The sequence below is a fragment of the Gallinula chloropus genome (genome assembly GCF_964237585.1).
Source record: "Gallinula chloropus genome assembly, chromosome: 3".
Lineage (NCBI taxonomy): Eukaryota > Metazoa > Chordata > Aves > Gruiformes > Rallidae > Gallinula > Gallinula chloropus.
In genome coordinates, this window is record NC_140087.1 from 15,266,095 (window position 1) to 15,289,599 (window position 23,505).

The 23,505-nt window shown below is 36.4% G+C and overlaps 1 protein-coding gene across 1 annotated transcript in view; it reads left to right on the top strand.

Moving 5' to 3' along the window:
• Positions 1–23,505, top strand: part of ASCC3 (activating signal cointegrator 1 complex subunit 3) — a gene marked incomplete at its 5' end in the record, with an annotated part of 249,988 nt that overhangs the window by 57,161 nt on the left and 169,322 nt on the right. The window lies entirely within an intron of this gene.

Here is a 23,505-nt window from a genome sequence, read left to right on the forward strand (position 1 = left end):
GTCTCTTCATAGGTAAGCTGGTCTTTTTTTAAAACTTGGTGTGAAATTCTTTGAGAAGCAGCTGAAATGTTATTACTGAGTCTGTAATAAAATGTAGTTGTGTTTGAAAACGCAACTTTTGATTCAGTGATGAAAACACCCATACCTCTGAAATATATTAAGCCAATTCAACTTCTTGGTTTCTCCCTCTTAATCTTACCACTGCCGTGCCCTACTTCCATATATCCACTGGATAAAATCTTACTTCATTTCTGGGTTCTGACCCTTAGTGGTTGGTACCCCCACCCCTTCAGAGTTCCAAACCAAGTGCTGTGTGTATGCGTTTGTGGGATCCTAACGCTCAGAATTTTGAATTAGGTATTCTTTGATAATAAGCCTCTAGGAGATGTTGAAGGTCTGATCTGCAAATGATATTTCTAAAAGAGATGTAAATGTCATAGCAACATGGTTAAAATATGTCAAAATAATACTTGTCTTTTTTATATAAAAAAAATATTAAAGCTGTAGGATGACATAATGGCTAATCTTACTTTTCATTTTTAAGGACAAACAAGGGAAAGTATAAGACATTGCTCAGTTAAACATTTGCATATTCATAGAAATGAATAAAAGTTGGGGTTTTTTAGCCGTGAAAGTAGTATTGCACAGAGATTTTTCTGGTTTAGCAGATACTTCTTGTCACATTTATTTCAGGAAAATGCTGTTTGTCTAAGTGAATTTTTTTCCAAAATATTGAGATACTTTTATATCTGTTCTTACATAAAGTTCACTGTAATTGCACTTCCCTTCTGCCTGGTCCAAGAGACAGAACAGGATTTGGTTATATTGTTGATATAAACATGTATAAATGTAAGTTGTGAGAACTGCAAATTCAGATGAGTTCTATTTTGCCAGTCTCAGCTTAGATGTATTTTACATTTTTATGATACAACTAGTGAAAACTCTTCACATGACAAGAAAAATGTCTATATGTAATTAAAAATAGAGAACCCCTGCAGTAATCTAGTATGAAATCCTGGATGAAAAAATCATCTTTATTGGAAGATGTATGCAGATACATATTGACTCATATGGTCACAGTGCTGTGGTAACCAATAAATTACAGATCATTATCAATCTGTAACAACAGATATCACTGGTAACAGCAATATCACTAGTATTTTATCAGAATTACTTTGTAACACCATCTGCCTAAAATTTGGGTTTATGAAATATAACCCTTCTAAATAGGTACTTTTAATACTTGAAATTATTTGCATACGCCAAATTATAGTTTAAAATTTCTTCTTGTTTTCACAATACTTTTCAGCTAGGGTGCATAATTAAGTAGGGCAGAGTTTTAATAATGGTCTCCAGAAGAGGAAATGTTTGGAAGCCTTTATGTTACTTGTGACCCAAAATTTAGTTCCTTGATTTTCAAAGGAATTAAAGCATTTCAGGTTTGCTTTTGCCTCAATAATAGTTTTGCTTCTTTGCTCTTCAAAACATTGGAAACTGTAAAAAGAGAGATGTATTCTGGGACTGGGAGATACTTGAGTTTTGTTTTGTTTTGTTTGTTGTAGCTAGTCAGTCTTTCCTTCTGATTAATCAGGATTGTAGGAGGTGCAGAGGAGGAGTAACACCAATCCAAGACTTAATGTAATTGCTGCTGCTGTTCTTGCAGACTCTGGAGCCCAGCAGAAGGCTTTGTTTTATCCCTGCTTATCAAAGAGCACAGAAAATATGTAGCCTTATTATAAACTGAGGAAAGGGCACGCGCTTGTGCTGGATCTTCCTTATTGCTCTTTGTTATGCTGTTTCTTATGAAAACTCAATGAGCTTTCTTTCATCAACTCTGCATTTAAAGCACCTTGTCCAAGCAGGTTTCTTTCATTGCTTTTTACCCTGTATTAAATTGATTCTTTCTTCAAAACTTTGTTTTACTTGTCAGCCTCCCTAACATGGACATTTCTCAGGCAGGATCACTGTGATCTGTGTTGCTGCTGTACTTACAGGGTTCAGAGTTGCTTTACCAATCATTACCATTGCTTTCTAGCTTTTACAAGCATAATAGATGATGTGCCTGTGTTTAACAGTAAAGCATTTTTTTCCTGTACACAAGTTAATTCTAGTCTATATAGTATGGGAGATAAAAGGCAGTGTAGGATCATCAGCTGAAGTAAATGTAGGCATTTCAGGTTGGATGACTTTCAGAAGATCTCAGCTGATTCTTCTGGGACACTTAAGGCCTGATAGAAATCTTCTGTGATGGGTGTCTTCTGCCTGTTTTCAGAGCGGTTCCATTTTCATGTTCATCCTCAGGTGAATCAAATCAGTCACAATAAAAGATATAAAATTTAAAAATGAGGTGGTTGTTAGGTATTAGCTAGAAGTAGCACTTCAGCGACAGTCCTGCTAATTTTTTCCTCCTTTTCCATCCTCCATGCTTCATCCTTCAAACTTTGCCTGCGTGTATTTAAATGCATGTGTTTTGCAAGTAATTACATGCATCTGTTATGCTTATCCTGATGAGGAAAAATTGCTTTATCTGACAAATTGCTAACTGTCACACTTCACAGGAATCCACCCATAATGTATAGTAGGTTCTGTCTTTATTACTTTTCCACAAATAATTTTAAAAGATGAAAATGCTACTGGAAAAGTAATGAGTACTTTTGAGTTAAAATGAGCTGAGATTTCATTCCTTCTGTGATGGAATAAAAAGCTTTTAAATGTTTTTAAAAGATATGCCAATTTAAAAGGTCTGTAGCACGATTTTCCAGAAATAACTTTCTCTGTGCTTTCCATAGGGTCATTTATTTTCATTCAGAAAGCTTCCATGTCTCTTGCTGCTTCGTACTCTTACGATATTCTACATGAGACAATTTTATTTCTGTGTTGTTCCATACTATACTTTGAATAATCAACAGTAATTGAGTTCCAACACGCACATCAGAAGCCAAGCCTTTCAAAAAATGTTACTTCTAGTTTTACCAGTAATGAAATTGCCTTAAAATGAGAAATCAGAATAATTTATTGACTCTTCAGTCTTCCAACCTTCTCCCCACACCTTGTGCTGTGAAAGCCACAGCTACTACTCATCTCACGGTAAAATGTGGGATGTGTGTTAAAACTAGAAGACACGACTTCCTTTCATGTTTTTGTGAAAAGCATTAAGCATAAATATTTAACATGTCACTTTAATGTTTCAGACAGAGTAGAACCTGGGTCTATTACCAAATCATTTGTACATAAAAGTGCTTCGCTGAACCTGGGAACAGGAAAAAATAAACTTGTTATAAAAATAAATAACCCTTGCTATTGTACTGGCTCTTGCAGGGAGTTTGTTACATGATTAAAACTTCTTCCATAGTCTAAATAAAGATATGTTAACCTTTCACTTCCTTTTCCTCATTAAAAAACAATCTTAGGAAGTTTATATCCATACAGTTGATGTTTCTATTGTAAGCACATTTGTATACTGACACACTGTTATCTAGGAAATTCTGATACGTCGACATCACTTAAACTACTAATGATGTTGAGTATAGTTAAGCTACATTTGGTTGTTTGATAAGTAGTTTTTTGTGTGTTTATCGTAATGTTTAAATGGAAAATATTCATAGACAAGAAATTGTGTATTTTGCTGGGTAGCAGTTGGGATAACATGAAGTGTTTTCTTAGGAGGCAGTGGATTATGTTTGCTTTTTAGAGTCTACATATATTTTCATCACTGAAGGAGTTATCATGCGCTGGAAGAAGCTGCCCAGGGAAGTGATTGATTAACCATTCTTGGAGGTGTTGAAAAGATGTGTAGATGTGGTGATTAGGGACATGGTTAAGCAGTGGACTTGACAGTGTTTTGTTTATGGTTGGACTTGGTCTTAAAGATCTTTTTCCAACCTAAATGATTCTGTGACTCTATATATGTCTACTCAGTCTTTGCTTTATGCAGTGCAGAAAATGATATAACATGACTTTAGAATCAACTTGTGTGCTTTCAGATCAGTTATTTTTGACTGTGTTTGCAACAAGTACAGTAATAATAGTTACTTTTTGACGTTTGGGAGAATACAACTGGTGTTGGAGCAGTATAGATTTACAATGTAATCCCAAGTCTTTCTTAAAAAAAAAATTATTTTACTGTTCTATCACACCTTCAGTTACTGTGGATATTCCTCACCCTTAAACTAGTACCTTGGCAGTTTTGTACGAGATGTGTTACACTGCAGTCTTTGTCAACAGCTAGTATCCTAATTCAAGCAAGTGTGTGTGTGTGTGTGTGTATATGTAAGGCTGACATCTTAAAGTTGAAATATATTTTCTATCATGTTTTTGCTTTATTTTGTGCCTCAGGGTTGCAGATACAAGCCAAACTTCCTTTACTGGTCCTATGTCTCTTGCTTTGCCTTAAAAGGCTGCCAGACTGTCATGAGCCTTAGTCACTACAGGTTTGTCTGGGTGTTAAGGCCAGATTATCCATGCTTTCTGTGTTGCTAAAATTGGGTGGTAGTTGAAAACAAGTCTGGTCAAAGTTTGAAGGCAGGATAATTTCCCCAGCCTATAAATCTCTCTATATCTCTGTTCCTTCCTTCTCATATTCTTGGAGTTAAAGAGATTCAGAGAGCAAGAGAAGGAAATTTATTGCTTTTTAAATAAATATTAGGTGAAAATGAATCAAACCATTATTATGTGAATAGTCCTGATTCTGCCACTTATAAACAGGGTTTCTTTAATAGAAGAAAATATTTCCATTTTCGTTATTCTTGTTGATCAAGAAACTGATACTACAGAAAGCAAGGTTATTAACTTAAAATATATTATTGGATTTTCTGTAGTGTTTTCATAGTACTAAACGGGTTCAAGGCCCACAAAAAGAGATTTAAGTATTTACTGAACAGGCTGTGTCTGTCAACATGGGCCTGGCCAGCCTTCACAGAAACAGACATTTCTAAAGGTTCTTGGGTGTCTGCAGACCTCTGAATCTCTTTTTTATTTTTTCTTTTTTTGATAAGAATTAATTGCATGCTCGTTAAAGAAAGGGATGTCAGAAGCAAGCAGTGTACCTGACCTTAGTTTGCTTTCAACTTAAAGTGTTTCTCTATGTGTCTCCTTAACGCAGATAGCAAGTGGGAAACCTAGAGTAGCATTTGCCCATTAAAAAAAACACAAAACAAAACAATAAACCTTGCCTTTGTCATAAACTTTAATAATTACACAACTCTCAAAAGTTCCAAGATGTTCTAATAAATCAAATTCAAAGCTGGAATTTGTTTGCTGTAGTGCCCCACATTAAAGAAGCACAAAGTGAAAGATTAGACTTTTTAGCCATGCAGCTCAGTTTACATAAAAAAAGGGAGGGTGGTGGGGAAAGGTGGAGAAAGGCCTGCTAACTCTGACCTGCACTGTCACTTAGAAAACAGGCAGCTAGCTGTCATACTTGTTCTCTGCTCCTTAGCCTGTGTGAACTCAAGTCGCATTGCAGTCACGTTGCTTTCAGAGTTGATTCTTAACATTGCTCAGTTAAGAGCCTTTCGATCTGAGCAGCGATTTACATTTGCCAAATGCCAGGCATGGTGAGTAGCTTAATGTGAATGATTTCCAAGATCTTGATGAAGGTAAAAAAAAAAAAAAAACCAAACAAATAAATGCTTTTAACGTAACAAGAGTGCCTTTTCATCATCTTATGAAGACATTTTGCTCATTTTTGGGGTGTCTGTTTCCAGGCACTGGTAGCAACCCACTCACCTCGTGGCACGGCTGAGCTCTGCAGCTTTTGGCTGGTGGCACCTCTGCAAAAACATGTTTAAGAAAGGGTAAAAACACTGCAGTATTTGAGAGAGAGAGAGAGAGGAGTGAGGAAAAATGTGTGAGAGCAAGCCCTGCACAGACCAGGGTGAGAGCAGAAGGAGGGGAGGAGATGGTTCAGGGGACAGCAGAAACACTGTTGTTCCATGGAAGAGGCCATGGTGGACCCAGTATCCACACTGCAAAAGATGGATGGTGCCCTGAAGGAAACCGTGGCCCATGGAGAGCTTGTGCAAGAGCAGACTCCTGGCAAGAACCGTGGCCCACAGAGGGGAGTCCATGCAGGAATGGGTTTATCCTGGCAGGAGCTGTGACTGCGGGAAGGATCCGGGTTGGAGCAGGTTATGAAGGTCCTGTGGGAGGGACCCAACATTGCAGCATGGAAGAAGTGTGAGGAAGGATCAGCATAAGCAAAGGATTATGGACTAACTGCCATTCTCCATCCCTCGGAGGTTGAGGAATTTGGAACAAAGCAGTGAAGTTGAGCCTGGAAGAATAGGGACTAGGCGTAGGGGGTTTTAGATTTTGACTTTGTTTCCTCAATATTCTATGCTATTTTTAACCTGCAGTATATTAATTTTCCCCATGTCAGGTCTGTTTTGCCTATTGCAGTAATTGATGACATCTCAGTCTTTATCTCAACCCATGAGCTTTTTTCCATCTTATTTTCTACCCCTGTCCAGGTGAGGAGGAGAAATGAGAGGGTGGCTGGGTGGGCATCTGGTAGCCACCAAGGTCAACCCACTGCAGCTAGTTTTAGGTTTGTTTTTTTTATTTTTTGAATACAGGTACTACTTTCATTAAAATTTTTACTTTTGGCATTTTAAATCCAAGATAAATATTTTATTAGCTTATTGTATTATTAGTTTATTTTAGGTTATTTTTCTTTTCAACTTCAGCTAGCTGCTTATGCTGGAAATAAGAGTAGTTCAGAACAAAAGGGCAATTTTTATTGAAGAGCATGAGTAATATCACAGTACTGACAGTGTTTTTGAAAACACCAGTGTTGCAAATGGAAAGAGAATTTGTGTTAAGCTGCATTTGCATTAGCAAATACACTTGTCTGATTGCTGAACAGAATGCTTTTCTTGAGGAGAGGAAATAGCCTGAAGGACTGAATGTATTTTGACATCTTGAAGATTAGCTGATTAATTGTACTTGTGATGGTAAGGCAGGAGCGAGAAGTGAAGCAGAGACCGCAAAAGCATCAGAGCTGAATAGGGCAAGTAGTGGTGAGAACAGCAGGACCTTTGAGTAATATGGATGATCACCCTGATAGATTCTGTCAGCTGATAGATTCTGATATTAAGTCATGAAGGCTTTATTCCCTATTGGAATCTGATACTAATAAAATGGAATAATGCTTTTTTCTTAAGTTCTTATCTGCAATATAAAACTAATCAGGTCTGAAACTATTTGAAGCGAAAGAGGGCCATAAACTTAAGGTGCCTTCTGTTTCATCTACAGCTTTGTTTTTCTGATATACTATTTCTCATTTCCTGCACTTGAATAAGGTGTAGAGATGCTTCTAGGTAAAAGCAGACAGTGAAATTGATTCCTGACATTCTTTCCCTGTGGAAATACATAAATTTTGTTAATTTTTACTGCATTATATTCTGATACTCTGCTATGTATGTGCTTCCCAGTTCATGTATATACAAAGTCCGCTGTTAGAAGCTGAATATGCATACATAGTAATGAACCTTACGCATATAGTAAGCACATGAAATAGTTATTATCAGCAGTAGTTAGTTACATTCCTCAAATAAACATTACCCACACAATGCGTGCGCTGTTATGTTTGTGTAACCAGAAATTAGGACATCTTTATATTAGGAAAAGGGGATAAAAGGTAAGAGAGTATTTGAAATCAAAGGGAGAGGTTTTTGCACTTGGGAATTGGCAAAAAAAAAAAAAAAAAGTACTGAATTACCACTAAATCATGTTAGTTATTAAGGGTTTCTTTTTCTCTGCTGGATGTATTTAACTCTGAAGCCATATAGGGAGGTTGAATTGGGATAAATGTCATAAATCCCTGTCAGCAGTACTTGCAATGTCTAGTTCTTCCAATAAAAAGGACTTTTGTACAAAAGAAAGATCTTGAAAAACAGAATTTGGTGAGGTGGCTTTATTTTTCAACACTCTTCCTTGCCATTATCTCTCTCTTTCGTAGGTTTTGGTGGGAATTAATGACTCCTTTCATGGCGCAGTTATAAAGAAACACTCATGCATTAATACTATGAAATTTTATTAAATAGTGGGGTAAAAAGACCCTCTAGCCTGGCTTTGATACACATTAAGAATCTGGAAACTGGCTAATGAATCTGTATATGCACAAAAGTAGTAAAACGAGTATATGGTTAAGAATTTAACAGATGTACGTGATCAGCACAAGCAAAAATAATTTACGAGGTCATGTTGCAGCTACCCCCAAACCAGAGCAGAATTGAAGTCACTCCCTGACTTTGTGGGCTTTGCAGTATGCCCTTAATTGCTAGTAGGTTGGACTTTTGGTTACATGTATAATGTTTAAATGGATGAAATTAAACCATAGAAAAGTATTGTATTTCTTATTCCTCCCAGAGTCATATATCCCCAGAACTGTATTTCTATTTCTAAACTGTCAGTGTTGATAAATTATCCTTCAAGATGTCCTGATTAGTAAGATCTGTCAAAAAAACAAGTAGGAACTTTATTTCTCGCTTTCCTTTACTGAATGCAGGGATGTCATCTTATCGTACATGTCTCCATACTCGTACCAAAATGTTATAAAATTGGTGACCAAAAATTGTGAGCTTCTTGAATACAAAATATTGACAGCTCTGCTCCCCTAATAATAATTTCCCAGGCTGTTGTGTTGTACTGCATTTTAACAGAAGTTAAATGTAGGAGAACACATTGTCAATGTTTATCCCGTTCATATTACCATAGAATGTTGTGAAAGCTACAGGAAGTGGTTGCACTGAAAGACTGCATAGAGTATGCAATCTAAAGTGCCATTGAAGCAGGGTAATATATGATGGGAGGGGGGTTGGAACTAGATGGTCTTAAAGATCTCTTCCAACCCAAACCATAAGATTCTATGAATATATTTTATTTTGCCATCTATTTGTGCTTTACCACTGACTAATCTCTTTCTCCTTCTCCAGTATATTTTCTCCATCCCTGTAAGCACTTGCTCTGATATTAGTCTTCTGTAAGTGGCCTTCATCTCCAACTAAATCCCACTGGGTTTTTTGCTTGTTGAAAACACCTGTATTACTGCTGACTTCAGATGTCAGTCTTTCTCCTTTCAAGAACAGAATGGTTCTTTGGTCTAGAAATTGGGCTGCATTAGATGCAATAAAATCTACAAATCTTTTTTTTGTATGAGGGGATGTACTGTCATGAAGTGGCCATCAGAAGCGATATAGAGACGATAACGCTCACAGATACAGAACACCCCCCCTCTTAAGTTGATCACTTCAAAAGAAGACTTGAGCCTGGTTAATATTCCCTCTTCCAGTATGCCTAGAATGAAAAGTAACGCTGAATTCTATGCACACTCATGGTCTCAGGAGCATAATATCCTCTTTTGATCAGCATTTGGACAGGGAGATAAAATTTATCAAGAGGCTGTCAAAAAATTAGGAGGGCACACACCCCCCTCTCTCTCTGAGAAAACTTCCGGAATATTTCTCAGCAGTACAACCTTGCTAAAAGAAAATTTCATCCTGAATTTTCAAAGTTACCTGCAAGGAGAGTCTTTCTTACTTTATATGAGGTAAAAACCTTATCTTCCAAATGAGAGAAATGTACCAAAAGGTTTAGAACAGAAATGCTTGATAAAGTATATGGCTGAGTCAAGAAAGATAGAAATCTTTTTATGCAGTAGGATTTCTATATCCTGAAGTCATCTCCATTTCACGCTGTCATCTCCATATGGATTTCCTTCATTTCAGAAGACTTCACAGTCTGAAAACTGTAATGTTGCTCTTGTCCATACTAGCTTCAGGGTATATTGTGTTTGGGGTGTTTTTAGTTAAAAAACCCTCAACAAACCATTATCCAGGATCTTGTCTTGTACATATGCAAATAGCTATTGTATTGTGTTTAAAGAATTAAATACTGGGTCCTTTAAGGTTCTAATCTTGTCAGTTTCTTCACCAGTAAGCAGTCTGTACTCCCAGATCATATCAGTCTGGTCACCAATAACACCCAGGTCCTCAACTGGGCTGAATTAATTTTTATCAGCTTTTGGAGGGAGAAAGTAGAATCCCAAAAGGGTTTTGATGGATGAGCAGAAGGAAGAAAAAAAGAAGAGATAGTAATTTTTCTAAGAGTATCCTCTTTAGACATCCTAAAAAGGGAATAATGGCAGGGAAATGAAGACATAGTCTGGATTAGGTCATCCTCTGTTGACCTGAATCTGAAACCTGAGAAAATATTTGGAGCCTTCTTCCTTACAGGTTGGGTGCAATGTGATGCACTACACGCATCTAGCTTGCCTGAGGAACAAGTTTTCAATTTGCAAGCATTGTAGGGCACTTTTTTCACCCTTTAAGGATGAGGAAGGAACTTTTCCATGGATGCTATTTTTATGAAGCATCTGGTTTTCCCACCATTCTTTCTTTACACCAAATTGGGGAAATAGAAAAGCAGGTGAAAAAAACTGTAGAGTGAAGAGGTGGGGCCTGCAGTGTTAATTCTTTGGCAGAATCATTTAACCCTCCAAAACAAAGGCGACTTCATGTAAAGAACTCCTGGTTGTCTCTCATGAGGAAAGCGATTAAGAAATAAATTAAGTTTTGCTTGTATAAGCATTGTATATGCTTGGATAACTTCAGTGGCGTAATAAGCCTGTTGCTTAGTTGATTTGTCGACTCCATTCTTTCTCTAGTTTATGTTGCTGGGACAACTATGTTGCCTTCCCAAGCTGATGTTTTCAATCTGTGCTTTTGGTATTGTATTTTCTTTCTTTTCTTCTTTTTTTTCTTTTTTTCTTTCTCTTTTTTTCTTTTTTGTTTCCTTGGCATCAGTCTTCCAATACCCTGGTGGGGTTGTTGGAAGCCCCTCTGATTTACTGCTCTCCCATTAATATATATGCCTATGACAGCTAAGATTTTGCCAGAGGGGAAAAAGTATTTATACATCATCAAACAGTAGCAGTTTGAATAAAAAATAGTAGTTCTTTATGAGGAACTGGAGGTGCTGGCTGTGACCTAAATTAATTTCTAGATTTATGACAGAATCCATCTTGATTTTACTAAAATCAGGTTTCCATGCATCAGGAATTAGAATCGTTACTCTAAGGCATTCATTTACATTTTATCTGAAATAATTTATTTTTCAAATAGACAGGTATACTGGTTTATTATACTGCATGCCTACTTGCTTGCTGTTATTGCATAATGTGTAGAATTTTAACACAGCCTTTGAGTAACCCACTTTCTGTTTAATAATCAAATGCCACATACTCTGATAAAATGTGTAATTGACTGGCAGCATTCTTTGGTATGACTCACTTGGCTAAAATCTCTGTTTAGATTGAATTGGAAGGTGGGAGTTAATTTTTGTTTTAGCAGTAAAATCTAGTTGAAAAGATGCCAAATAAAATTACAGTAATTTTAAACAACAGGAAAAAAATTGTTCTGTGTGTTCTGTAGTTAAAGAATATAGGGGTTTGAGTGTAATTGCATTCTTGGTTGTGTTTCCTTTTATTGGAAGTAATTATGTTCACACCTGACTTAGCTGCATTTCCTGCAAGTTTTTCTAAACTGTTTTGAAACCAAAGTTTTGAGTCTGGGGCTTTTTTTTGCTTTTTTTTTTTTTTTAAATGAATTTATATAACACTTTAGAACTGTACCACAGCACTTCTATAAAAATATATAAATATTCAGTTTTGATGAAGTGCCCTTGCTATAAGTACATACCTTTCTTTTCCCCCCAGTACACACATTTTTTCATTTACTTTAAGTTTTATCAGAATAAATTCAGTTTTAATGTATCTGTACTTGAAGCACTTGCATTAATCACTGTCTCTGCAGAAGGTTGATATTCCATCGGAACTTTAAAAATACTGGTGTACAAATGTAAGAAAAATAATTGTGTCTTGGATACACCATTGATCCAGACTGCAACTGAATATATAGAGAGGAATGCTCTTTGGCTGTACGTCTAAGCCCAACAGTGTCACCTGCAGGTGAATCAAGTAGTTTTCTTACTTTTCAAGTAAAAATTTCAAACACACAATATTAGTTACTACTTGAATTTTGAAAGATCTGATTTAGTAACTTTTCAATTAATATCTTAAATAATTTTGCTGTTTATTCTTATTAGTTATTAAAAATATTTTGTGAAGCGCTTGCTAAAGAAATTTTAAATTCATTCTCTGAAGTGTATAAAAGATGTTCATTAAGGATATTCTTCCTGTTTACTATTTAAAGTCAAGTTACACTGAAAATTTATGTGATTTATCACATTAAAATTTCTTTACTGTGTATGTTTTTGTGGAGGTGAAAACTCATTGTTTATCAGTGATTCATCTCTCTTCATTGTGGTAGAATGTTGCAGAGTAAGTCTTCTGGATTCTGAGTATAGAAAGATTTGAGTAGCTTTGTGTAGCCTATCATGTGTTGGCTAGTCAGCTGTAGTATTTAGAGACCATAGCTACTTTACTGTTGTGATTTAACCTGGCAGGCAACAAAATGCCCCCCCACACACACAATGGAAGGGGGGAGAGAAACAGGGAAAAGTAAAAATTGTGAGTTTAGTAGGACAAAAAAGGAAATATATTAATAATAATAATAATATACAAGTGATTCACGTGGAACTGCTCACTGCCCACCAAACAAGGCCCAGCTAGTTTTCAACCAGCAGGCCCCCCCTAGCCAGCTTTCTCCCTAGTTTATATATTGAGCATGATGCCATTTGGTATGGAACATCCCTTGGTCATTTAGAGTCTGCTGTCCCCTGACAGCTTCTTGTGCACTCCTAGCCTCCTTGCTAGCAGGGCAATAGGAAAAGCTGAAAAGTTCTTGACTTTGTGCAAGCGCTGCTCAGCAACAGCTAAAACATCAGTGTGTTATCAATGTTACTTTCATTGTAAAGTCAAAAGGCACAGGACTATACCAGCTACTAGAAAGAAAACTAATTCTATCCCAGTTGAAATCAGGACACTTCTGTAAGCTTCAGTAGTAGTTTTAGCCTATTTCTTGTGTCTTGACAGACACCAGGTCTGGTTTCCGATGGTTTTAGAGGTTTTTTTGCCATTTAAGGAACTACTTCAGACAGACATAGAAAACCAACTGTTACTTCTTCATGTCCAAGGTATAGTACTAAGCACAAGATTTCTTTGCTGCTCCTTCCACTTACTTAATCTTGTTTCACCGTGTTTCAGACAGTCCATCTTATTTAGTTGTATTCTTGTCAAGTTGTATTCACTGCTACATCTCTCAAAACAGATAAATGTTACATTCGTTTGGTAACCTTGGTATTGGGGCAGGGGGGAGAGAGGAGAGTTCCTAATGTTATAGAAAGTTTCAAAGACTTTTCATGCAGTTTTGTGCTAATATGCAAATATTGTAGATCCAGTATTATTAGGTGTATTAAGTTTGGTTAGCTTAATGCATTTGTCATGCAGCATAATCCTTGAGTTTTAATCTTCTATATAGGAGTCTTCACTTCGGAAAGTGCATTGTGTGCAAGAGTACTATATGTATAGTTATTAAACAAAATGGTCTGGTGTTGGAAACTGAACAAATAGCATGTTACAGCAGTATTTTCCACACTAATGAGACTAATGAGTTCGATAAGCTCCTTCAATATTTTTTCATCTGTATGGAAAACTCAAAGGCTTTCAAGACATTAAGGTTCTCTAACAATCCTGCAAACTTGGTGTTCCTAGTTGATGCCTTGAAGCTTAAGAGTGGCTCATCCTGATGAGTCAAAAACGAGTGGCAGGAGGTCTGTATGACTAAAAGCAGACCCAGAAAGAAAGCATGCAACGTAAGAACAGACCTGGAAGGATTGTAGTTGCTGTGAAAGCATGTTGGGACAGGCTTAGGTAAGCCAAAGCCCAAGAGCCTATGTGAAGGCCAACAAGAAAGGCTTATGTGGGTGTATTACCAACAGCAAAAGGAAGACTGGGGAAAACAGTTGCTTAATGGGGTAGGGAACCTGATGGCAAAGCCCATATAAAAGGCTTGAGGTACTTAATGCCTTCTCTGCTTCAACCTTTATTGTCAGGACTGCCTTTCAACTGTCCCATGCCTCTTGAGACAAATGGGAATGTCCAGAGAAGGAAAACTTACCGCTTGATGGAACACAATCAGGTTAGGGAAGATGCAAACAAACTGAGAATAACAGAAGACAATACAATGAAGGTGATTAAGGGATAGGAACATCCTGCACGTGGGGAGAGGCAAAGCAAGCTACGGTCATTCAGGCTGGGTATGAGAAGGCTCAAATAGGTCTGGTTAATGTGTATGAGTATATTTTGTACATACTTCGAGACAAGACTGAGCCAGACCTCAGCAGTGTCCAGTGAGAGGAAGAAGCAGTGGTCACAAACTGCAATATAGGAAATTTCCTGTGAAGGTGGTCAGACACTGAAAGTTAAGTTAGAACAGTTGTAGATTCTTCACCTTACAGATAATCAGAACCAGACTAAGTACAGTCTTGAGTGGGCTTCTCTCGGTGACCTTGTCTTAAGCAGTGGATCTCCAAAGATTCCTTTTGTGAAAATCAAGAATAGTCTATTTTGATGGAATTGTTCAAGTGTATCAACAAAAAAAAGAGCACCATTTTCCCTGTTGAAATGCTCCTGTATAATGATTAAAGATGACATTTTGTCAAATAAATTTCAGATTCTCTTTTCCAGTGATGGAAGGCTAATAAGCAATATGATTTTCATATTTTTATATGTAAAAATAAGGCTAAAAATCCTTAAAATACATTGTCTGAATGTTAAATTCTGAAGTACAATGAATCTTAGTGACAATAAAGAATGGCTCAATTCAAGTTCTCAAAACATTAGCAAAGAATCTGAAATTGAGGTACTTCATGGGAAGAACTGCTCATCTGCATTTGAATAATAAATTAATTTATTAAAAACACAAAATAAAATATTATTTTAGGGTTTTGTCTCTGAGGCTTTTTTTGGCACCAAGGATGTAATCTTCAGTGGAACTTGTAGGAATGTAATTTTCAGGAGTGTCTATTATCATTAATATTTTATCTATGAAGAACTTGGAAGAATGATTTACTTTTGTTGGTTTTAATGGTCTTTTATAGCTGAAAAGGTTCTGTGCAAAAGGAATCCATGTGTCTATAAAATTACTGAGTAACTGTTTTGCGCTTCCAAATACTTCTTTAAGCACAGTAAATTTTACAGGGTAAAAAAGCAGTCTTTTATAGTCAATGCAAATGATGCATTAAGTTAGACCCTTCTCCCAGAGTACAATTTAAAGGTACTCAGAAGTCCAATTATCTTTGATTTAGATGTAAAAATTGCAGAATAACAGCTGTGCCTGCTGAGTGAATATTCCTCTGCAAAAAGATAGCTTATTTGAGTAGAGTTGAGGACAGGTTGCCCGAGGAATGTTTGCCTCTTTTGGCTCTTTTTCTAACTTAACTGCTTCTGGTCAGTTGAAAATGCAAGTAAACTCCAAGATGGCATGAGAGCAATTTAGAATTTATATTCTCTAGATTGTCATTTTGCATGTTACAGAATATTTTAAGTTGTTTACCATTTATTGCTACTATTTGAGGAACAAAAAACTTCGAATTAATACTTAGAAGTATTGCAGAGGATCTGGCTAAATTTGCATTTGAAAAGACTGCTTTTTCTATACTGTATGACAGATTTTTTTTTAAGAATTGTTGATACCAAAGAACCACTTTATATGCAATAGCTACATTGAAATTTAGTCTTATTTGCAATAGAATTAGAGTATATATAACATTAGTATGAACTGGTACTGGTATAATAAGCATTTCATTAGCAGAAAATATATAATATACAGTGTTAGCAGAGTATATATTAACATATTTAATTATACTATAAATAACATTAATTAGGATATATTTAATTAGAATTTAAATGTAAAATATTTTTTAATTTCCATTTTGAGGACATTTACATTCGTGTGAAGACAGCATTAAATGCTGTTATGTATGCTAAGCTGATCTTGAAGCTGTACAAAATAAAAGAATATAATTTTGTCTTTTGTGAAAACAAGTGTAATACATATGTTAAACTATTGATGAATATTGGTCTAACTTGATCCTACAACTCCCAGATCATGGAGCTTTCCCAAAGTTCCAGGTGAATCTCCTTAAGGGTCATCTACTCTCACTGTTAGAAGATATTTTTTTTTTATAATTATTATTTTCAACACAAATCGATTTTCAGCATAAATCCTACTTGGGTTTTACTGCCATCTTCCTTATCTGAATGCCTTTTTTCCTCAGCCACTGTTTGCTTTTTGAAGACTCTTGTAGTTATCTCTGTTCAGTCATGTTTGTTTAGCCTGAGCATCAATTCATTTAAACTTTTCTTAAAGGTCATGCTTCATTTATGTTTAGTCATTCTCATTTTTCACTTCAGGACTCACAGTTGGTTTGCACTTCTTGAATTAAGTTGCCCAAAACCTAATGCATTGCCCCCAGGTCATGCTGCTGCTGAGCAGAGTGGAAGGTTTATTTAGCATGTCCAGATAACGGCATTTCTGTTCCAAGGTTTTGTTTCTTGCAGTAGGAAAGCTCTTTGGGTTCCTGTGCAGGCTGGTCTGCTCGCTCTTTTTTCCCTGTCCAATGCTGGCTTGTGAGTGGTTTTACCTCCTGTATTTGTGGAGATAATTATTGCTGAGGGTTGGATTAGTCCATTTTGGCTTTAGCCATGTAAAATTTAGGCAACTAGTCTAAACTGACTTGCAACACTATAGAGAGAGAACTTCTAAAGCCTATTCACACCAGAGTGGGTGAAATGAACCAGCTGGGGGGAACCTAGAGAACTAGTTGAGGTGGTGAATTTCTAAGTTAGCGGCTTAAGATAGGCAAGATGAATCTCATTCTCAGTCTAAAATCCTAACATCGCATTATTGTCTTTCATCCACTAATGCATCTATTCTTGAACTTTTTAAAATTTTAAAATGTAAAAGGCATTTTTAAATTCTTACTCCATGCTTTGATGTATTTGCAGCTCTGTGCAACATAATACCAATCAAAAGTTTACTCAGGGAAATATGCAGTAGTATAGACTCCTGTGGAACTCTGATTTGATCCTTTTGCTATAAGAGAGAACTGATGGTATTTCCTCTGAGTGCTTAAAGAATCCTGATGAAATCTAAAGTGTGTGCTAGTTCATCATTAACATAGCTGGAGAATATAAATCTGGCAGTCATACTGTAGGTCTGTTGCAGTCACCTTCAACACTGGTTATGGTTAATATTAGCACACATCACTTTCTGTGGAGTGTAGGCTTGAAAGCAAATTTGATTAAATTGCATTTGCATGAAAGCAAATGAATTGGTGTTTGGGTTGCTGTTTTGTGAACAGGTGTCATGAAATTGGCTCAATCCAATATCTGTTTAACATCAGCATCTCAGCCAAACCAAGAAACCGTTTTTCACCTTACTCTTAGCGTGCCTCTGAGTCAATGATTTGCATTGATTCTCAGAAAAATTTTGAGGCAAACCCCCCCCCCCCATGACTTGCTTCTGCTCATGCACAAGCCTATGAAATAAAATAAAACAACTGTTGAGTAAAGGTGTATTTAAAAGGATACTTGGAACAAAGTGTCACTGTCCCAGTCTGGGTTGTTTTCACATAATACTGGATTAATCCATGTCTTGGGACAATGCTTTAGAGGAGCAGAACAGAGGGGAAGAAACTGATCAAGAACAACTGCTGCTTGAAGAGTACTTTCTCATTTACAGAGAGAAAGTTATCTGTGTTCTGGGGAATAGGTATTTGATCACTGGGGGTTTTTTCAAGCACTAGGAATAGGAACACAGAGAACACAGACTCTGTCCCCTCCCTTCCCCTTCCCTCCCCCCCACTAATCTTAAAATAAATAAATGGTTATAATTATGCCACAAAAAGTTTTCCTGAACGTTTTATGTTTACAGTTAATAATGGGATATGTAGGTTCATTGTGATGAGCCTTAAAAGTTTGCCAGTATAAATACATTGGAAAGGCTGGTAGCTGAGGTAGTCTTTTATCTTTATCTCCTAAAGCTGTGCAACCCAAACCTAAAGTTTCCCTGTAGAACAGGGGAAGAATGACTTTGAAACCCTTTTCCTTGCAGCTTTGAGAGAAAAAAGAAAAAAGAGCAAAGAAACCACCAACCAAGCAACAATATTCCGTTTCTCAGATACGTTAGTGTATTTCAAAAAATGTACTTAGATTTTCCTTGTAAATTCTTACCCAGCAAACAATCAACCTTAGCCCAAACATTGCTATAATTATGTTTAAAAACATGCACAAATACAGTTCACACTCACATTTTGCTGTTTATGGTATCTCTGTTCGATATGGACAAGGGGCTGGAGGAGAAGAAAATGCAAAATAACACTGTGAAGACTTGAAAACAAGCAGGCTGGATGCAGTGTCTCAAGAGACAGGTTCTTGCTGAAAGTTGTCAGATCTGATTAGAGGAGCTATTGGCATCAATCAGAGCTGACAGTAGTATATCAGAGGTTAGTATAACTATAATTAGTGAACTGATTAACTGCAAGGAGGAAAAGAGGCTAATGTTTTGGATGAAACTCCTTTAAAACATTTAGATCATTATTTAAACTTGAAGGCTGAGTGGCTAATTATATATTTTACAATATAAGAGCTGAATTTCGCAAAGCAGGCAAGCTGTTCTTCCTCACTGTGGTTGTTAAAATAACGTTTGTACTGACTCTAAATAGACTGTTTTTTCCTAGGAAAAAAATAATAGGGAGAGCAGGTGCTCTTAGCATATTACTTCTCAGTACCGCTATTGTGATCCTAATGTATATAGTTTTTCATAGTTTTTCCTCAGATTAATGTAGCTGCTCCCTGTGTAAAGCTTTATATTCTTTTAGTAAGAATATAAAAACCTTCAGTGCTTTCACAGCATCTACAAAAAGCAATTCTTCTATCTGTTTCATCAGCCTGGCTGGTCGAGCTGGGTTTGATTCCAGTTTATTTTGACTCTGTCAGAGTCCATTGTATTGATGTTTAAAAGTAGCGTTGGAATATGTAAATGAATTCTGTAATCACTGGGACATCCCAGACTCCTGAAAGCATAAAATTTTAACTGACAAACTTACATCTGTTAATTGTAACTGTGAAACTGATTATGTAACAGATAAAATAATACTTTAAAAATCAGTTCAACAGCACACGTGAGCTGTGTTATAAGGATCTTGCTCTGCAGAGGACCTGTGCTGATACGTTATGAATCAGTTGCCTGTTCATTAGGCAGACTAGCTGGGTTTTGAAAAGGAACTAAATCACCTCTAATTGTATGAGTTCCTAGGATTGAAATATAAAATAGATTGTGCTGAACAAAGTTACGTATCTTCACTTAAAAGTTCGTTTGCCATTTTATTGTAGTCTGCGTGGCAGCCGTTACAGTTTTTGTTCCCTTGTTGATTCCTAGACCTATTGTTGATTGATTATTGGTGTTAGTTTTGGGACCTTACTAATTGCTTCTAATATGCATCGATGCAATGCATAGTCTTTCTAATATGAACCACTTGATCTTTTATATACTTTTTGTCAGTATGGTCTTACTACTGGACATTTCTAAGATGCTTTTATATATATGTGTGTGTGTGTGTATGTGATCTTGTATTGTCATTACTTTACACTACAAATACATCTTAAGATTTGGTATAACATCATCTGTTCACCCAAATGGGCATGCTGCTCATCTGCGTATATTTGTATTGCAAGGAATCTGCTTTATTGGAGACATAATTCTGTTTTAACTCTGTAAAACACATCATCAGATGGCTGTCTCTGATTTATGGAAAACTAAATGCTTGTATGTATTATTTATTACTCCCTACCTTCCTACCTCAAATTCCTGTTTTGAATTGCTGCCCTCTGTTTTACTTTCTATATGTTTATTCCACTCCCTGTCTGAGCTCAGGGTCACATGAGGTTTTGTGAAATGCTTGAATAAATCATGCAGAGGAAGATGCAATAAAAAGAGGAATAAAAACAGCATTATGAAAGTGACTTGCAGGCTGCTGCTCTTGTAACGTGTTTTGATGAAGGTTTACCTCTGAGAGTGCCAAAGTGGTAAAGTTTCCCTCATGTGGTGTGATATCAGGTATCTAATATTAAAATTTGTGAGAAGCTCCAAAGCATCACTGATTAGAAGGGAAATATTTCCAAACTGTACAAAGCCCCAGCCTAGCAGCTCTCCCTATAGAATTGCAGAACACGCTGCATTCCAATGAGAGGCTGCACTGGGTGAGTGTGTGTAGCGGTGTGCGGTTTTCTGTGTCTCCGTTTCTGCCCAAGTAAAGCTCTTGTAGTGAGTTTGCTGCCAGAACAAAGCACCAAGATAAATAGTTACAGCATGAATAGAATAAACTCTTCAGTTTGCCCATACCCCCTTGCCAAAATGCTGTCAGAAGATGAGTGGTTCTGGCTGTGACTGAGTAAAGCTTCCTTTAGGACAGGATGTGTATTCTTAAATGCTGTTCTCAAGTGTGTTAATGGGAAATTAGAGATGTGTGTAAAGGAGTGGGAGAAGAAGAGAGAAGACCAGCAGCAAGGTGAAAACAACAAAGATGAGGAAGTTATAGGCATAGAAGTATATCTTTGAGTGTCTTTGTATATTGGCAAGAAAGCAGGAGTAGCTAGACAAGAATTTTACTGCTCTCTATCAGTGATGAATCACTGGTGTCGAGACAAGCTTACTATAGGCATTTACATAGAAAGAACCTGGTTCCTTGCTTTCCGAAACTTAGATCCTTAGAGCTTGTATTTCATCCATGAACAATGCTTTTTCTTTAAATGTATATACAAATGAAATAGGCCTCTAAAATTGTTTCTTGAACTTCACACAGGCGCTTCAGAAAACTCTTTCTGTAATTGTACTGAAGTCCCCTATTTGTAATGTTTATTTCATCACATTTAATTTCAGTGAAAAAATTATTTTTTGTAAGGAAAATGACAAAATAATTTCTGGTTTAGCTAATCATTGTTTTATCTTCTTACAAGGCAAATTTCTGAAATACCTAACGTGCATTTTTGCAATTGAGAGAGTATATTTCGGTTATTTCCAAGCTGTGTTTCAGCTGTTTTAGTCTCTTTATCTCTCCTTAGTTTTGGCAGTGGTATCTTCAGTCAGACATTTGTATGCTAACACAATGAGTAACTCCAGCATCATTGGTCTGTGCACTGGAGCAGCACAGAGGTAGCCTTTAGAGGACAGATGCTCACATAGCCACAGGCATCAGGTGTTTTTTATTATAAGATTTGGTTTTCTTTTTCTTTTCCTAAGGATACTGAAAAGCAAGTGGTTTACTTAATAGAAAGTGGGAAAGGTACAAAGACATGGTAATGCAAAATGGAAAAGAAATGGCTGTTAAGAGGGCAAAGTAAATAAAGAATGAAATTACAGTGGAAGTGTATATTTCTTGTTGATTTAATCAATGCTTTAAGAAACAATATTGTGAACTTGATAGGGAAGGATAGTGTAAATGGAGTATTTGATGTTTACTTAGCAGCTATTTTAATGATTTCAAAGGAGAGGTGAAGTACTGCTTTCACATAGGTAACTTAAATATGAAGATATCTTTGCTGTGCTGCAGGGGTGCTGTGACATATGGTCGTGATATGTTTGTGGATCTTGATCCATCTTTGGGAAGAGTTTGGAAACTTCCCATAACAACCAACCTTTGTTATTGTGATCATTTGACATCCGCAATATTTTCCTCATGTGGAGACATCCAGATCTTATTCTAGCGTTGCGTTCTAGAAAGAATAACAGATCTTAATGCCCACTATATATAATAATATGAGTCCAGGCTTACAGATCAAATATATGAAAGCATTTGTGTGTTTACCATTGTGTGTATTTTCATAATTCTGATCTAATAAAGGCATCCATATTGACATCCTATGTGAAGGAAAGATGTTGAAACTACACCTTAGTTTGTACTATTACTGCTCTGCACTGTGTGGGATTATTTCTGGAATAGTGCCAATATGCAGAGTGTCAACACTAGCTGCATATGTGCTCATACCCAGGGCATGTGGAAAATCAAACAATATAGAATATTAATAATAATGCTTTCCTAGAAAGAACTTGCATACTGCATTTATCAGTGCAGCATACGAAGCTGTAGAGAAGGTTCTTGGAGCCCTACAGGATGATGATTTTGTGGAATTTGTGGTGTGCTATAGGTGTGCTGTAGTAGAAGATTTTATGTACCAGAACAGAGTATTTACCTGTTCCTGTCTAGATGTGAATGAAGTCTGTTGCTGTGGTTCATTCTCTTAAATAATGGTTGTGGCTAAATGTTAAGATTGACCACTGGTGATGGTGATTATTATTCCCAATGACAGGTACTTGCTGCATCTCTGAAAAATTCCCCAGAAAGGTGGGTTGTTCAAAAAAAACCTTCTGCATGCAATTGCACACAAGCTTAGCATCTCTAAGAGTTCATGGCTTAAAGGTTACATGAGCCTATTAAAAGATTTTAAAAAATAATAATAATTAAGTTACCATGATTCTGGGAAACAATTTACATAAAGAATTGCTGCTCGTGGCTCATTTGTAAACACAGTAGAGGGAAGATTAAAACAAGTGAATAAGCTGAAAATGAGTTAAGTGTTTGGGAGATGGAGCAACTTCTCTATCTGTGCAGTTGTAAGAGGTTTTCTCAAAAGATTTTGTTTTGTGCATCCTCTGACTTGTCCCTTCAGAATTTTGTACACCTTTTGCCATCTTCATTACTTTTCTCCTCAGAGCTTTTAATTCATTAATTCAGTTCAGGTCAGTCCTCTGGGATTGTTTTACTGGCTAATTCCAGTGCCTGTAAGATTGGTAATTCTCTATTTGGACAATCCTTTACTCACATCCATTTTGTAAGAAATTATTTTATTGAACAGCTCACTCGCAACAGGATTTATTTTCTGAATGGGGCTGATTATAGTGGACCCATTTTCAATCTTCTGTTCCTGCTGTTTGTTGGGAATGTTTCATTTTCAGTCTTGGGATGTCCATAAAATCTATGCTATAGAGAATTTAATGATGTCTTTCCTTTTTATTTGTGTCATCAATTAACTCAGAAGTCTTGTATTTAAATAATTCTGTTTATCATGTGCATCAGGAATAGAAACTTATAAAAATCCATTTTAGGACAAATTTGGTTTGGCTTGTTCACGCAATATGCAAACTTAAGTAAACCCATTGTCAGTCCCAAAATTTTGTTTGCTATCAGGTCTGATAAAGCAAAAACCCAAAAGGAGAATATGTTTAAAATTTGCCATGCATGCCTGTGTTATTAATGATACCTTACCTTCCAGAAAGGTTTGAACAGATGTCAGGTAGACTATTTTGAGAATCCACTTTTAGGATAACAAGGCAGGGAGAATATAATTTATTTACCTGATGATTCACAACCAACTGTTCTCCTTTTTTGTAATTAGAATGGTATGTTGTCTAAACCAAAACAGGAACACTGGTCCTTTCCTTCTATCATCCCAGTTCATGTTTAACCTGAGATCTGAGTCAGCCA